Source organism: Mauremys reevesii, linkage group 4 (assembly GCF_016161935.1).
Source record: "Mauremys reevesii isolate NIE-2019 linkage group 4, ASM1616193v1, whole genome shotgun sequence".
Classification (NCBI taxonomy): Eukaryota; Metazoa; Chordata; order Testudines; family Geoemydidae; genus Mauremys; species Mauremys reevesii.
In genome coordinates this window covers 114,665,715-114,683,971 of record NC_052626.1, presented here as the reverse complement: position 1 = coordinate 114,683,971, position 18,257 = coordinate 114,665,715, and the positions used below count along the sequence as shown (strand labels likewise).

Below are 18,257 nucleotides of genomic sequence, written 5' to 3'. Positions count from 1 at the left end.
AAGGTTCAGAAAAGGGCAACTAAAATGATTAGGGGTTTAGAGAGGGTCCCATACGAGGAAAGATTAAAGAGGCTAGGACTCTTCAGCTTGGAAAAGAGGAGACTAAGGGGGGATACGATAGAGGTATATAAAATCATGAGTGATGTTGAGAAAGTGGATAAGGAAAAGTTATTTACTTATTCCCATAATACAAGAACTAGGGGTCACCAAATGAAATTAATGGGCAGCAGGTTTAAAACAAATAAAAGGAAGTTCTTCTTCACGGAGCGCACAGTCAACTTGTGGAACTCCTTACCTGAGAAGGTTGTGAAGGCTAGGACTATAACAATGTTTAAAAGGGGACTGGATAAATTCATGGTGGCTAAGTCCATAAATGGCTATTAGCTAGGATGGGTAAGAATGGTGTCCCTAGCCTCTGTTTGTCAGAGGGTGGAGATGGATGGCAGGAGAGAAATCACTTGATCATTGCCTGTTAGGTTCACTCCCTCTGGGGCACCTGGCATTGGCCACTGTTGGTAGACAGATACTGGGCTAGATGGACCTTTGGTCTGACCCGGTGCGGCCGTTCTTATGTTCTTATGCCCTACCGAGCTCCCTAGCATGCAAGCATGCCCAGGAACCCTGCCCAACATTTAAAGTTACAGTATTCAATTTTAACACAACCACAAATGCACCAGAGCATCAACATTTTCTGTTTAACGAGGTCTCTCCTTTTTTGGAGCCCTTGTTTCTAAACATGCCATGTGGGATTTGAATCAAATATCAGCAACTAATTATCATGTGGGTGGAATCATCATTAACGTGTATTCTGGGTAGGTATGTTGTTGGCTTCTTTAAGAAACGTTATAGCTGAGAACTTTCACTGACCCTGAAGTTGCATGAAATGAGTTTTGTTTTAATGCAGTTTAATTTAATGACTTTCAATACTCTGATCAGCACAGCACTGAGTGGTGAAACGGGGATTTTCACCAAGATAACAATGGCAATAAAATATAGACTGAACCAACGCATGAGTAAGAGAGTCCTTGTTTAAACAGCTTGTAGAGGTGCAGACTCACCCCTGCAGCGCCGCCTGCTGGTGACTGCTGGGAATTAGCTCATTCCAGCTCCAGAGCACCCTCTGCAGGCCAGTGATCCACCTGTCCTCTGGTCCCCCTGTCCCTCCCTGGACCCGGTGCCCCTTTAGCTGGGGTGCTGCCCCCCTGGCAGCAGGGGCAGCTCTAGGATTTCCGCTGCCCCATGTAGGGCGGCACGCCGCAGGGGGCGCTCGGGCAGTCAGCGGTCCCGCGGTGCCGGTGGACCTCTTGCAGACGTGCCTGCGGAGGGGCCGCTGGTCCCGCGGCCCCTCTGCAGGCACGTCTGCAGGAGGTCCACCGGCGCCGCGGGACCAGCGGACCTTCCGCAGGCATGCCTGCGGGAGGTCCACCGGAGCCGCCTGCCGCCCTCCCACGGGACCCTGCCCCAAGCGCGCACTTGGCGCGCTGGGGTCTAGATTCGGCCCTGCCCGCAACCCTGCCGTCCCGCTCCCCCGGCAGAGCCCATGGTCCCGGCGGACCCGCTCTCCCAGCTGGAGCCCCGCAACCCCGCGGTACCGCTCCCCTGTCCGAGCGCTGCAAGTCCTGTGGCCCTGCTACCGTGGCCCGAGGCCCGCAACCCCGCTCTTCCGGGCGGAGCCCCGCAACCCCCCGGTCACACTCTCCCGCCTGAGCGCCGCAACTCCTGCTGTCCCGCTACCCCAGCCAGAACCCCGCAACCCGGTGGTCCCACTCCCCCAGTCAAACGCGGCAACACTCGCTGCCCCGCTCTCGCGGCCGGACCCCCGCAACCCCGCAGCCCAGCTCTCTCAGCCAGAGCCCCGCAACCCGCCGTCCCGCTTCCCCTGGCCAGAGCCCAGAGACCCCACGGTCCCTCTCCCTTGGCCGGAGCACCTCAACCTCGCGGTCTCGCTCTCCCAGCCGGAGCCCCGTAACCCCGCGGTCCCGCTCTCCCGGCCGGAGTTCCGCAACCCTGCGGTCGCGCTTCCCCGGCCGAGTGCGGCAACTCCCGCAGCCCTGCCACCTCGGCCGGAGCCCTGCAGCCCCGCTTTTCCAGCTGGAGCCCCGCAAACCTGTGGTCCCGCTACCCCGGCCGGAACCCTGCAACCTCGCAGCGCCGCTCTCCCGGCCGGAGCACCTTAACTCCGCGGTCCCGCTCTCCCGGCTGGAGCCCCGCAAACCCACCCTCCCGCTTCCCCGGCCGGAGTCCAGGGACCCCGCGGTCCCGCTCCCCACGCTGGAGCGCCACATGTCCCACAACCCTGCTACTCCGGACGAAGCCCTGCAACCCCGCGGTCCCCCTCTCTCGGCCGGAGCACTGCAACCCCGCGTTCCCGTGTCCCCGGCGGAGCGCGTCAAGTCCTGTGCCCCCGCTACCTTGGCCGGAACCCTGCAACCCCTCATTCCTGCTCCTTCAGCTGGAGCCTCGCAGCCAGGGCTGGCTCCAGATCCCAGCATGCCTGCGGGAGGTCCACCGAGCCCGGGGGAGCGACCGCATGACTGCGGAGGGTCCTCTTCCTGCAGCCGGATGCTCCACTGGAGCCGCGGGACCACGGGACTGTCCGCAGGCACTTCTGCCCCTGCTGCGGGACCGGGGAAGGGTGGTGCGAGCGGCGCGGCGCGCCGCCCTGCTTGGGGCGGCAGAATTTCTAGAGCCGCCCCTGCTCGCAACCCCTCGGCCCTGCTACCACTGCCGGAGCGGGGAAATTCGAAGTGCCACCCAGAGAGTACATGCCCCAAGAATGGGGCCCCGCACTGGCTTAAGCCCGCCCTGACTGCAAAACTCCCATTCATGGCCGGCTCCAGGCACCAGCAAAACAAGCAGGTGCTTGGGGCGGCACATTTCTAGGGGCGGCATTCTGGCACTGGCCATCATAGGTGCCGACTCTGGGGCATGGGGAAAAAGTGCCCCCGCCGCCCCCACTTGCTGCCCCAGCTCGCCTCCACTGGCTCCACGAGCGCCCGGCCGCCACTTCTCTTCTCCTCCCTCCCTCCCAGGCTTGCTGTGCACGAAACAGCTGTTTTGCGCAGCAAGTCTGGGAGGGAGGAGAAGCTGAGCGGCAGGCACTTGGGGGAGGCGGCAGCGGTGGAGCGAAGGTGAGCTGGAGTGGGGAATGGTTCCTCTACCCCTCCTTACTTCCGGTGCCCCCCCACCCTAGCTCACCTCTGCTCCGCCTGCTCCCCTGAATGCGCCGCTGCTCCACTTCTCCGCCCTCCCTTGCCTGAGAGAGAGGGAGAAGCGGAGCAGCGGCACACCGGGGGGAGCAGGCGAAGCAGAGGTGAGCTAGGGTGTGAGGTCGTGGGGGCCCCCAGGAAGCAATGGGGAGGGAAATGCTGCACACCCAGGGGAGGAGGTGAGGCTGGGGATTTGGGGAAGGGGTTCAGAAGGGGTGGAGTTGGTGAAGGGCTGGGGGACATGAGAAAAAGGGCGGGGTGGCCAAAATTTTTTTTGCTTGGGGCGGTAAAAATCCTAGAGCCGGCCCTGCTCCCATTGACTTCAGTGGCGCATGAATCGGCTTTATGGGTCTGCTCCAAAGCCCACTGAATCAAAGGGAATCTTTCCCTGGGCTTTGGATTCAGCTTTATGTGGGAAAATGACCTCTAGAGTAATCACCACGTCACACCAGCATTGGTACTTTTTTTTTTCTTTTAATGTGACTGGTCTGATTTGGAGCTTATGTTGGAGAGAGCTTTTTCCCCTCACGCTAAGACTATGCCCCCATTTGCGTCACTTACTCATGACCAAAAACCCACCTATGCGTTGATGGAAACAGGTATAATACTGTGTACATGCATAGCCCTGTGGCCGCACTGCCACTGTAAGTACACAGCAATAGCCCTGCCACTTCAGGGGTGGTATCTCAGGGCTCTGTGTGTCACAGGGAGATACTACAAGAACCGCTTTGCTGTGAGGTATTGCTATTGTCCTCCACCTTCACATGCTTGCCTGTGGCAGTTCTTGATCATGTCACTCTCTGATTGTTACTCCCCACAGAACTGGGTAGAAGACGTGGAGCAATTGGATGATGATCTGGTTCGTCTCCCATTCCTTACTGAGGGATAAATGGTTATGCAGTGAAGTGGGTGCTCAGCAAGCTGCTGGATGGAATTCTGCCCCAGCATTTTCTGACACATTGAAGATGGCTGACCCTGTGGGGCACTGACAAGTCAATTCTGCCCACACGGTATAGTTATGTGAATGCCTGTATTGTCACGGTGCGTCCTTCTAGTGACTGTCACATCTGGTGAAGGAGAACCAGCACCCTATGGTAGGGTGTAAGTTGTGTGCCGAATGAGGCAATAGACCTACATGGAGCTCTGTGATGAGCTTGTGCCAACTCTCCAGCACCAGAACACTTGATTCAGGGAAGCCGCACCAGTTCAGAAGTGGGTGGCTATTACCTTGTGTAAAAGCAGCAAAGAATCCTGTGGCACCTTATAGACTAACAGACGTTTTGCAGCATGAGCTTTCGTGGGTGAATACCCACTTCGTCGGATACCCACGAAAGCTCATGCTGCAAAACGTCTGTTAGTCTATAAGGTGCCACAGGATTCTTTGCTGCTCTTACAGATCCAGACTAACATGGCTACCCCTCTGATACTATTACCTTGTGGACGCTGGCTGCACCAGACAGCTATAGGTCCATTGTAAACCACTTTGGGGTTGACCCATCCACTGTCAGGGTTGTGGCTGTGCAGGTTTGTGAGGCAGTGAACACTGATGTACCCACAGGTGGGTGTCATAAGAAAAGTTCCAGCACTACTAATTGGTTTTCAGAGAATGGGGTTTCCGAACTATGAAGGGCCATCGATGGCACCCATAGCCCAATACTTTGTCCCTCGCGCTGGGCAGGTGAGTCAGTGAACTGAAAAGTTTACTAGCCAATCGTCCTGCAAGGCCCAGTGGATCACATACTGCTGAATGGAGGGATTTGGTCATCTATGAAGGTGGAGGAAGCAGATTTGCACTGCCGGTGACCCTGAAGAACCAGCTGGAGTTTTTGCTGCAATAGGGAGGAAAAGTCAGCGCACAGTATTTTAAATGCCCTGGATCTTAAAACTGAGAATTAAGCACCAGAGCAAGAAGTGATATTGGTGAGGAGGCATTGTAGCTGACAAGCCTCAGATTCTGGTTCCTGACACAGCTCGGGGAGGTCTTCCTCAGTTCGTCATGGGGGGGCTTCTTCAACCTGCTCCTGCAGGTACAGGTGTAGAATCACATTCTCCTCGTCCTCTGAGGCTTCTGGGGTGTCCTCCACAGTCTCTGCTGCCTTCTCACCCTGGCCCCAATCAGTGTCCTCTTGGCAGGCAACAGCGCTCCAAGCGCGTGCCTGGGGCGGCAAGCCACTGGGGGCGCCCTGCCGGTCCCTGCAAGGGCGGCATGCCTGTGGGAGGTGCACCGGTCCCGCGGATTCCGAAGCTGCGTGACCGGTGGACCTCCCGCACACATGCCGCCAGATCTGCGGGACCGGGGACCTCCCACAGACAAGCTGCTGAAGGCAGCCTGCCTGCGTGCTTGGGGTGGCTGAAATGCTAGAGCCGCCTCTGGCTCTTGGAGAATGAGGCCAGTGTGGTTGAGCAGGGGATTGTGAGCCCTGGAAAGAACCTGGTCCAGCTTCTTGTAGAAGGAGTATGTACGACGAGCCCTCCTGGAAGAACTGCTTAAGTCTTTGGCAGCCTGTACAGGAGCCTCAAGTGCTTCATGGGGATGGAATTTGCTGAAAGCCTCCTGTTCCATCCTCCGTGAAATTTCCAGATACAGAGAAATGTTCTTGGTGCTCGTGGCACACAGTGTACTGCATCCATGCATTGATCAGCAGCCGGGTTTGCTTGGTGGGCCAAGCTGCTGCTCTCAGTGCAGGATCCATTTTCACCTCTAAGGCGAGCAGTGGAAAGCCAGGCTGCCTTCTGTGGCCAGTCAGTGCCACACACTACCACCAGTGCTCAGGGGGCAGGGACCTAGACTGGGAAGGGTCAGGAAGAAAAGGGTCATTGTGGGAATGAGGGTGGAGGACTAATGAATCTCAAGAGCTGGCACATTCCCCCTGTTCACACTGCAAACTGGCCCCTGGGTCTGGCCCCATGCCACAGATAAGGCACGTGCTTACCCATGGCCCTGAGGCTTGCTAGCTCCCTCACCCTCTGCCTGCCTTGAGACAGGTGCTGCTGGAGTTTAAGTGTGGACAGTAGGGGGTTATAGCACAAGCCTGAGCATACACGTATGTGGAGTCACCAGCGTAGCTGTACCCTAGAGCAGAAGTCAGGGTGAGTTGGGGGGTGACAATCTCATTCTCTGGCTGTGTTAGAACATCCCCATCGCCAGGGTGTCCCGTGTTCTGTGCAGTCTGGCAGGCTGAGGGCACCTCTTCCAAACTGCAGTCAAAGAGCATCTGGTGGCACCTGAACATGGGAGACCCAAGCTGCACTTTGCAAAGGATAGAGAGTGTTCCCTGCTGCATGGCTGTCCTGCTCCCTGTGCCCCTGCTGAGACCTGCGTCCCTTTTCATGCTCCCCTCTCTCCCTGCCTTTTCTGTACATGATAATTGCCTGGCACATAGTCCATGGCAATCCCAATCTCTCTGCTTTGTGCAATATAGAGGATCATCCCCACACACCATGTTTGATTGCAGGCAGCAAGTGACACTCAATGAGGACTGGTGTAGGAAGAAGATGGGAGAGGGATCAAAAAGTGGCTAAAAAGTGAGCCCGCCCCCACCCAGATCACAGCCAATGCTTGTTAGGAGAGAGGGGGCAAGATCTTTGCATGCTAAAATGTGGGTTCTGTGCTGGTGCAGATCCAGGGGAGAAGCATGCTCCATGCACCCATTCATTTTCCACCCATTCATTCAGGGACATCACACATCACCCCTCCATGTCATACCCTGTCATTCTGTGCACATATCCCAGCACCTCAAACAGTAGCCTCCACTGAGCCAGCCCACAAGTTACACAAGGGAGGGAAATCACAGTCACAGGCCCAATCCTTCATAGGTAGAGACCAGGGCAAGGACAGGGCTTCCGTGTGTTCAGGGGATGTCCCATCCTTCCCAATAAACAACCTAGGCCCATGGTTCCCTGCCCCTAGCTCTGTCTCCCATTTTCCTGGGAAAGAAACTGCCCCACCCTTAGACCCCCACAGGGCACTGGCATTCCCCAATATCTGGTTTCACAGTTCACAGACGTAAGGCAGAAAGGGCTGTTGTGACAATCTAGTCTTACCTCATGCAGAAGGCAACACAACATCCCTGAATTAATTCCTGCTTTGAGTCTAATAGCTGTGCTTGATCTAGAGCAAGACTTTTAGAAAAATAGCCACTCCTCATTTTAAACGTGCCTGTGATGGAGAATCCAGTGCAATTCTGGGTCAGTTGTTCCAGTGGTTAATTACCCTCCCTGTTAAAACTGTGTGCCTTATTTCCAATGCAAATTTATCTAGCCTCAACTTCCAGCCATTGGATCCTCTTACACGTTTGTCTGCTAGATTGAAGACACCTCTGTTATCAAACTTCTGTTCCCCATGGAGGTACCTATAAACTGATCAAGCCACCCCTTAACCTTCTCTATGATGGTATGTTTTCCACAGTTTTCCAGTGCCACATACAGAGCACTATGTAACTCTCTGCCTGGATTAGCTCTGCTCTGTGCACTGGTGCTCTGCACAGAGTCATTAAAGGGTTTTTTGCAGACTGACTGGTTAAAGATGAGCACTTGTGACTCTGGCAGTTAAATGCTCGATCACCAATGATTTGGGAGTTTTCACTATAAACAATAAATAGCTTTGTAACTCTGTGGTGTGAAGATGCCTTCAAAAGGTAAATCAATCACTAGAGCTGGGAGTTTGTGGTTTCTGCTAAAAATCATTGGTTGATATTTTCATTGGTTGAGGACATCAGAGCTGTGTCTAAGGGCCCATCTCCATTAAGACATTCACTCAGAGATCATCTACATTAGTGACACCAGGGTGAGTCCCCAGAGCACCTGCTGCCCCAGTGCAAAGTGAGGGTCACGTGGGGGCAGCACAATCCATAACTCCTGGAGGGGGGGGGAGAGGAAGTTTACAATCCTGGGAAGCTGAGGGGACAGAGGAGAATTGCTGGGGTAGAGTTTGTGGGGGCTGCTTAGAGAAGGAGGGTGGGAAATCTTTGTGGGGACATGCAGGAAGAAAGATGAGGAACTGTCAACCTGCAATAACAAAGGAGGAAGTGTTGCAGCAAATTGATAAATTGATGAGCAGCAAGTTCCCAAGACCAGGTGATACACCCTGGGTGTGTTTAGGTAAATACAGTTTGCTCCTGCTTTGTTTAGATTTGCTAGATATTCAGCTGATGGACCAGTGTTTTGCTCATTGTAATTGACTTAGCTGGTGTTGGGTCACAAATTATTTTAGCCCTGAATGCAGGGGTAGTGAAATATGATTCCCAATGTTTGTAATTATTGTGGGAATACAGAAAAGAAGGACTGTGCTTAACCTGTCCCAAAGGAGCTAGTCACTTTCAGTTTAAAGAACCTTGGTAAAAAAAAGGGCTCAAATGTCTGAGCCTTGTAAAAATATGAGGGTGTGTGTGTGCACCAATGGCTGCATACCCTCAAGGGGTGTTGGATCAATGGAAAGGAACCCCTAGATATTCAACCTGGCTCCACCTAGCGGAAGGGTTACATTTTGGGGGGGCTCGTAAGCACCTGGTGAGTGAATCACTAAGTTAGGAAAACAATTGTGTTTATATTTGAGGGAAGTACTCTGTATAATAGCTGATAAGTCAGGTTTGTTGGGCCCTGACTCAGCAGCTCCTAGCTTGGGGGCTGCAGCCTTGGCCGATGATTGGGGAAAAGCACTGGGGCAAGCATTGGAAAAGGTTGTGCTGTTCCATGCTACATCAAGCTCCTATCGTTAAGTTAAGGTTATTTTCTGGGGGTCCCATTGCAATACCTGGGGAAAAGGAGTGTGAACCCTGGTTGGAACATACCATTGAAATGCTGCAGAAGTGGGCCATACCAGGCACAGAAAAGTGAAGATGTCTAGTAGAGAGCCTCAGGGGCCCAGCTTTAGATGTGATTTGCACCCTGAAGCTCACTAACCCTGGGGTCGGTGTGAAGGACTGCCGAGAGCGGGGTGGGAAAACTACAGCCGCAGGCCAGATCTGGCCCACCAGCCATTTTAATCCAGCTGTTGAGCTCCCACTGGGGAGTGGGATCTAGGGCTTGCCCCACTCTGGCACTCCAGCTGGGAAGCTGGATCGGGGGCCACTCCGTGCAGCTCCCAGAAGCAGCAGCATGACCCCCCTCTGGCTCCTACATGTAGGGGCAGCTAGGGGGCACTGCTCTGCATGCTGCCCCTGCCCCAAGCACCGCCCGCGCAGCTCCTATTGGCCAGGAACCATGGCCAATGGGAGCTACAGGGATGGCACCTGCAGACAGGGCAGTGTCCCGAGCCACTTGGCTGCACCTCTGCTTCCGGGGGCCGCTTGAGGTAAGCACCACCTGGAGCCTGCACCCTTGAGCCTCTCCTCACACCCCAACCCCTGCCCCAGCCCTGAACCCCTTCCCACCCTCTGGACCCCTCAATCTCAGCCCAGAGCACCCTTCTGCACCCAAACCCCCTCATCCCCAGCCCCACCCCAGAGCCTGCACCCCCAGCCAGAGCCTGCGCCCCATCCCATACCCCAATCCCCTGCCCCAGCCCTGATCTCCCTCCCACCCTCAGAACCCCTCTGTCTCAATCCTTCTACCAACAGATGTTTAGGCATCTGCCTATACAGCCACTGACCGGCCTTGGCCTGTGTGGCCTTGTAGTAGTAAAATCTTAGGTTTGTATTTTGTATAATTTAAAATAAAAAATAAAGACTGGTAATGTAGCATGTATTAAATGTATTAATGTATAAATAATTGAACAATATTCTGCCAGCCACTATTTTGGAAAGCAGAAGGGAATGGCCTAACAGGCCTTTGGTAAAAATTGCATCAGCCAGAATCTTGTGTCTAAAGCTAATTTCAAGGCAGTAATAGACCTTTGGGGTCACCACTTTGTTGTAGGTTTAAAATTAGCATTTTAAAATTAATAAAAGAATGCAATAATGGTTTTCTCCTGCATTGCAATTTAATGTTCCTGTTCAAATGTTCTGTGTAAATCAATCCTGTTTTGTGTGTAAATAAAAAATGTGTATGTAAAAAAATAACTGTCAAGGCCATTATCAAACCAAATGTTCCAACCCCCCACCCTCCCAAAACAACGTAAAGATATCAAAAAATTGCCACATGCCCCTATTAAAATGTCAAAAAAGGACAAATTAACAACTCTAAAAAATAAGGCAGGTACCTATCAACCGGGACAAAATAACTAATCAAAACCAGCATGGGGTAACTCCCCAAAAAACTAATAAAAAACAAAATAAAAAATAAAAAAAAATTAAAAATTAAAAAAACAAGCCCTTGTCAAACAGCAATTAATTACAGCATAATGGTGAAAAACTCATTGGTCTCAATAAAACAAAAATCTCTATATAAACAGGGTTCTTTGCCATAACATTTTGGGTTCATCCTGCCAAGACTTCCCCAGAGCATCGTGTCGTGACCTACAGAACCTGGGTCCTCCCTACTCGTAATCAACCTAGCTGGCCACTAGACTGAGACAGCCTCTGAACTGGTAACTGTAACACTGACTAGCGGGACAGTGTGTCTATGTGTGTAATTAAATGCATATGCTAATTGTTGTATCTCCAATATCCGCGGCGTATTGCCTTTTCCCCTAAAAAAAATCCCGTGTGCTTCTTCTAAGCATAACATTTGTTGCTGGAGAATTGCAAAAGGGGGAGGACATGCACCGTGATTGTTGAAAATACTGCTAAAGGGTATATCATACGTATAAAGTGATCAATCATTCAGTTGTGCACACCCCCGGTCATAGAGATATTGGGCAATAGGGAGAAGATTAGAGTCCTCAGTGCTCCTACCCGTCTGTCGGAAAAATATATATAAATTTATATATATAAATTACATAGGTGAATATACCCTCGATCATAGCAGGATCAAGCCTAAAAGGTAGGGGGGTTAGTGTTTCCCCCTCCTGCTCTGTCAGTCAGGGTTTTTTTAGTGTGTACAGACTTTTTGTGTTTTATAAGTCCCAGCACAAGCATGGGCATTATGTTAAATGTCCTGTTTTTCCCTTTTTTCTATTTTTGCCTTGGTTTTGTTAACTGGGAGATGTCCCAGCCCTTTTTATTCTCTAATCTGATGGTGTGAGAGCCTGGGTTTGTACATACATGCAGCATGTGCGTACGAGCGCCAGTAGAATCTACACCAGGAAGGCGCCTTAAAGAAAGTTCCCCGGATAGAAGTAGCCCTAAAACAGTCTCAAAGACATTCGCTGAAGTATGTTCTGTCTGTGTGTGTTTGAGGCCTGAGAAACAAAGCTGTCAGCTGTAAATTGCTAAATAAGAGATGTCAAACTGCTGCTTAGCAGAGTGTGTTTTTTCAAAGCCTACACTGTAATAGCTCTGGGTGAGGGCAGGAAAGTGTTCACCAGCACACACTGAAATGTCAGGAGAAAGCTTTGTAATTGGCTCTGAGCTTGTGGTTCGGACATTAAATAATAAACTCCTTACAGTATTAAGAGAGTGACCCAGCACCAAGTTATAGATTTGGTTGATTGGGTAAAATTCTTTAGCTGGGATTCATAACCCAAACAGTCACCTTCTTAGATCCTTTTTAGGATTAATACAACAAATAATCAGTTCTTATTAATCTGATGAGGTAACTAATTTGGTGACATAGTTTTGATTTAACACTGAGACTAATTTAATTGGGGTTTGATTTTGTTTGGATAGTTGCATTGCTCTGTGCTTCATTTAGTTTTGTAGTACGATTAGTAGCTTCACTTTGGTGATACAGTTTGTTGGTGTAATAGTTTTAATACAATTTATAAAACTGAAACCAAACAACATTTCTTTCAATAAGCAACAGGGGTCTACAACCTTGAGGATGTGGGCAGATATCAGTGGGTGAACCTAAAAAGCCTAACCAGCTCCACATAATAAGCCTTTGGTTCTCACAGACCTGACAGTCTCTTCCAGTCCTGCGCCTGTGGAGGCTGAATGTGTATATTCAACAAGCTCACAAAACGGGAGCGTATTTTCCCCACAGTGTGAGGTTCTCACTCTTAACACCAGCAGGAGAATATGCATCCAGAGTCCTTGGTGATGCCAGAGATGCCTTAAAAGAGGCAGGTCCTGTTCCTAGCTGCTGTCCCAGCTAGCAGGCAGACAGCCAGGCCAGAGCAGTGTCGGTGCAATGGCTCCTGCTCACCAATTCTTCCATATATGTATGACCATATCAGGTTTCCTCTTTTTCAAAGCATCTAGCTCTCTCTGTGTGTCTTCATTTACATTGACACTGCTCAAGCTGTGGGGAAAAACAAGTCAAGAAAAAGTGTTAGACATAATGCCTGAGAACACAGTCCCTTTGAAGCAGAGTTAGCCGCACACCATTGGTTTCAGTGAAATCATCTCTGGAATGGACACAAAAGACTATTGCAATGAATGTTCAGACATAACTATCTGGGCCCATCTTCTTTCCCCATCCCACACATTTCTGGTCCACCTCGGCAGTCACCATCTGCACTGGATTCCCTCTGGAGTCTGACCAGGCCCGTCCTTGCCTGCTGAAGAGGCTGCTGTTGAGTGACGTGCGTAACTCTCGGCCCACTTAGAGGGAGGGAGATGCCAGCATGTGACATTTATAGCAAGCGAGAAAACTGACTTCAGCGAACTTATTTGTTTCTGAATTGTTATTAATCTATAAAGTTATTGTTCTAAATCTAAATCATTTTGAAAGCTGCCATCATGTGTTTTGGTTGTAACATCCCAGAACCAAAGGCTGTGTGGGGGATGTCTAGGACTGTATAGAAATCTGGACGTTGTTTAAATGTATTTGCTATCTCAATGCTCCACAGAACTTACTTCCATTTTTTAATTCCCATCAGTCTTTTATCTTCCTTTATTTCTGGTCCTTTTAGTTCTCTCTCTTTTATAGATTTGCCTTTTCCCCTTCAGGCCAGTGGTACAGAAATTTCAAAACATTCTCTTGTAGCTGTCCGGCTGTGCTGGATTTAAATGCTGCTTAAGCTGAAACTCTGGTAGCTTTTATGAACTAAGATGATCTTAAAAACAGTTTAAAACTGCCTGACATTGTTCTGGAGGAAAAGGCAGATGTCAGTTGCCTAAGGTGCCGGCTGGACCTTCCAATCCTACCAATATCTGTATGAGCTACTGAATAGACAGACAACCAAGATGAGGAGGAGAAGAGTGAAGAAACGGGGTTGCCATCATAGACAGAAAAAGAAATTAAACGAAAACAATTAGGTGTCGACTTTGTATCCTTTCCCTCTTTTCCTTTTTCTTTTTTTCTTTGTTTGGCTTTGACCCAGAATTATTTGTTGAAATGGTGGTAAATTATCATTTGCATGGAGGGCTATTTTAATTCAATTGTGAAACACCCCCGACTCGTATTTACTGAGTAAAATAACTGAGATTCTAACTAGAGTGACCAGATATTCCGATTTTATAGGGACAGTCCCGATTTTTAGCTCTTTTTCTTATATAGGCTCCAATTACCCCCCACCCCCTGTCCCAATTTTTCACACTTGCTGTCTGATCACCCTAATTCTAACACAAAACTACGCTGCCTTTGAAGTGCTCAGCCACTTTATTATCCCATGTTTAAGCTAGTCAAGCCGCATGAATAATACATTTTTCAGATTGGTGGCTGAACTGAAGAAAAAAAAAAGAAAAGGTTCATTTTGAATCAAAACCTCAAATTTTCAGGGTTTTTGTTGTTGTTGTTGTTGTTGTTAAAAGAAATCAAACAAACAATTTTTTTGGTGCCAAATGAAAATTTATTTGATCTGAAAAAAATTCGGGTCTTTTTGTGGTTTTCTTTAGTTTCTTTTTAAGTGTTTTTTACCCTCAAAAACAAATTAATCAAATTAGCTACATTTCTAAACAAAACATTGTTTCAAAGTGACAAGACAAATCTTTTGTTTAAAAAAACCCACCTTTTTATTCTGCCAAAATTATTCATCAGATGCAACATCCATTTGCAAATATTTTCATCCTGAAAGTGCATTTTTCTGCAAATTTACTATTTGAGCAAAAAATGTCACCCAGCTCTACTGTTATCACAGCAGTGGATCTCTCTTCCTTTCTCTGCAGGAGGAGACTAGGTGCCAGTTCTTGGGTGCATGGACAATAACATTGTGACCCCAGGAAAAAGAGCTTAAATCACATCACTATGTGCCAGATTTTCCAAAGAACTCAGCACCCACAACTGGGGCTGGATGTTCAAGGGGACTGAAGTCCCATTTACCCAGGGTGCTGCTGGCTTTTCTGAAAATCTGACCATAGAAGTCACAAGCTACTGCATGCTGAGCACTTTCGAAAGCCTGGCCCCATGTGAAAGGAACACTTGTGAAAGGAGCCCACTTGTAACTTACCCCAGTTTCTGCAGTTTGCAGTTTGGGTGTTTCAGTCCTTCACACAACTGTTTCACACCTGAGTTGTCCATTGTTTTCTCTCCCAGGATCAGCTCTGTCAGCGTCTGGTTGGTGCTGAGAGCAGAGGCGAGATCCTCACAACAAGCAGCTGTGAAATGGCAACCACTCAGTCTGCAGGAACCAGAGAGATACAAAGATTTGTGATTGCTTATTTTTGCCCCATTCGCTGGCATCAGCAGTCTTCATTCTAGGCATGCACAGTAAACCACAGTGCTCTGAGAGGAGCCTTTGGGATTAGTCATCAATTCCAAGGCCAGAAGGGCCCTCTGTGATCATCTGGTCTGACCTGCAGTACAGGACGTCCCCCAAACAATTCCGGTTTGAACTAGAGCAGAGCTTGTCGACAAAAATATTCCATCTTGATTTTAAAATTGCCAGTGACAGAGAATCCACCACAACCCTTGGTAAATTGTCCCAGTGGTTAGCTGCCCTCACTGAACCTTATTTCCAGTCTGAATTTGTCTAGCTTCAGCTTCCAGCCATTGGATCCTGTTATACTTTCCTCTGCTAGACTGAAGAGCCCGTTCTCGAATATTTGTTCCCCACGTAGGTACTTGTACACTGTGATCATGTAACCTCTTAGCCTTCTCTTTCTTAAGCTAAGTAGATCGAAGTCTGTCACTATAAGGCAGGTTTTCCCATCCTTGTATTACTCTCATGGCTCTTCTCAGGACCTTCTCCAATTTATCACCATCCTTCTTGGACTGTGGGCACCAGAACTAGACACAATATTTCAGTAGCCATCATCACACCAGTGCCAAATACAGAGGTAAAATAACCTCAACTCCTACTCGAGATTCTTCTCTTTATACATCCATTAGCCAGGGGCGGCTCCAGGCCCCAGCATGCCAAGCGTGTGCTTGGGATGGCACGCCGCGGGGGGTGCTCTGCTGGTCGCCGGGAGGGCAGCAGGCTGCTCCAGTGGACCTCCTGCAGGCATGCCTGCGGAGGGTCTGCTGGTCCCGCAGCTCCGGTGGAGCATCCGCAGGCACGCCTGCGGGAGGTCCACCGGAGCCGCGGGACCAGCGGACCCTCTGCAAGCACGTCTGCGGGAGGTCCACCGGAGCCGCGGGACCGGCGACCGGCAGAGCGCCCCCCGCGGCGTGCCGCCGTGCTTGGGGCGGCAAAATGGCTAGAGCTGCCCCTGCCATTAGCCCTTTTGGCCACAGCAACACACTGGGAGCTCATGCTTAGCTGATTATCCACCGTACCCCCTCAAGTCTTTTTCAGAGTCACTGCTTCCCAAGATAGGGTTCCCCATCCTGTAAGTGTGGCCTAAATTATTTGTTTCTAGATGCACACATTTCTATTGGTCTGTATTAAAATGTACATATTGTTCGCTTGCACCCAATTTCCCAAGCAACACAGATTGCTCTGTAGCAGTAACTTGTGCTCTACATTATTTCCCCTTTTGCAATTTTTGTGTTATCTGCAAACTTTATCAGTGATACTATGTTGTCTGCCAGGTCATTGATAAAAATGTTATGAAGCATAGGGCCAATCGATCCCTGTGGGATCCCCATAGAAACACACCCTCTTCTCTTAAACACTACAAGCCCTGGAGGGAATAATTTACCATGTGCAGGTGTTGTGTCAGTTACTATGTGTTCTATATGCGATTGTTCAGATGAGTTGAAGGGACAGGCAGATTGAGGTGTGTGATACAGGAGGGCCTGGGAGCAGGGGTAGAGTGGTAGCCTCAGGCTAATTAAGGTGTGGTTCCCTGTAGACTAGGGAGGGTTGCTACAGGTTAATTGTAGCACCTGTAGTCAATTAAGGCCCCATCAGGAACCTAATGAAACCCCCTGCTTCAGGCAGTCAGGGGAAGAGGAGGAAGGAGAGAGGACTAGAGCTTGGAGGTGTGTTGTGAGATTTGAGAGATCAGAGAACCAAAGTAAGGAGACTCCTCCTCCAACATCTAAGGACTGAGGATAACCCCACCCAAGGGGGAAGAGGGTAAGAAACCTGCAGAGGTTGAGAGGGACTCAGAGTGAGGAGAAAACCCAGACCCCTTTCCCGCTTCCCTCCTCTACCTCCTTCCTGGGCCACTAGTGGGGCCCTTGGCACCCAAGAGCAGGGGCAAGGGGTAGTGTCTTAGCCCCTCCCAAGAAAAGTGCAGGACCCACCATACAAACATTGGCCATCTTATTACAGGTGCTATTTCTAATGGGTGGGATGGTCCTAACAATACACTGTAATGACCTGCTGGTTCCCTACTGGTTCCCTGCTAGAATGGTAGGAAGAGAAAGGACTAAACCAGTGTTCCCCAAAGTGGTGCCTGTGGGTGCCATGGCACCCGACAGGGCATTTATGTGTGTCCGCCTAGTGCCCAGCAGGGGACCTGCCAGGGACAGAGAACTCAGGCTGCAGGCACGGTGTTCTCGGTCCCCGGCAGGTGCGGGGCCCACCTACTGCCCAGCAGAGAAGAGAATCTGGGGCCCTGCGCCTGCTGGGCACAGAGTATTCCAGGGCTGCAGGCACCGGTGTTCTCTGTCCTTGTGGCTTTTCTCTGGCATGTCTCTGGATTCATATATTATGTAATATTAAATATGTTTTTTGGTATTATTTAATGTACAAATACAAAATAAGCCTTGAAAAATTGTTGGCGCCCGCCACGCTCTTCTGAAAACATGAATATGCTACTGGTCACAAAAAGGTTGGGGATCACTGGGCTAGGTTATTCTGGTAGAGGAAGAACCTAGATTAGCATCTCACCAGTAGGGGGCACTGTGTTAATCAGAATGACGAGGAAAGAGAAGTGACATCCTGTGGACAGAAGGGATCAGGCTGGGAGAGCGAGAGGGCCAGTGTGTGGGGGGGTGAGCAGCAGGCTGCAGGTAGCAAGGACAGAAAGCCTGGCAGTGGTATCCTGAGAGCCAGGGCAAGGAGGCAGGTGGGAAGGGGAGAGCTGATCAGAGAAGCAGGCTGTGGCTGGCGGGCTGGGAGCAGCAGCACCAGGACATGTGGGGGTGGAGCAGCCTGCAAGCAGGAGGCGAGAGGCAATTGCTAAGGCTTAGTGACACAGGAGGACAATGCACAGGGATGCTGAGGAGACCAGAGATGACAGGGCTGAGCTCTGGCCAGTGGGGTTGCAGACCAGCCTTGAATTAGCTGCCATGAGAAGGATGTGCCAGAAAGGGCACTGGGTGCCAGCCCACAGCCCGTTCTCAGTGACATACTTGCTGACTGGGCTGTGTTATCAGTAGCTGGGGTGACAATGCAGATTTGGCCATGCACTGCTACAGGCTGGGGAGCGACTGGCTAAGCAGCAGTTCTGCAGAAAAAGATCTGGGGATTACAGTGGATGAGAAGCTGGATATGAGTCAGCAGTGTGCCCTTGTTGCCAAGAAGGCCAATGATATATTGGGCTGCATTTTAGTAGGAGCATTGCAAGCAGATCAAGGGAAGTGATTATTCCCCTCTCTTCAGCACTGGTGAGGCCACATCTGGAGTATTGCATCGAGTTTTGGATCCTCTACTACAGAAGGGATGTGGACAAATTGGAGAGAGTCCAGAGGAGGGCAACAAAAATGATTAGGAGGCTGGGGCACATGACTTATGAGGAGAGGCTGAGGGAACTGGCTTATTTAGTCTGCAGAAGAGAAGTGTGAGGGGGGATTTGATAGCAGCCTTCAAGTACCTGAAGGGAGGTTCCAAAGAAGATGGAGCTGGGCTGTTCT

The 18,257-nt window shown here is 50.3% G+C and overlaps 1 pseudogene; it reads right to left on the bottom strand.

Annotated features, from left to right (window-relative positions):
- Positions 1-12,308: 12,308 nt before the first annotated feature.
- LOC120403839 overlaps positions 12,309-18,257 on the bottom strand; it is a 48,633-nt pseudogene continuing 42,684 nt past the window's right edge.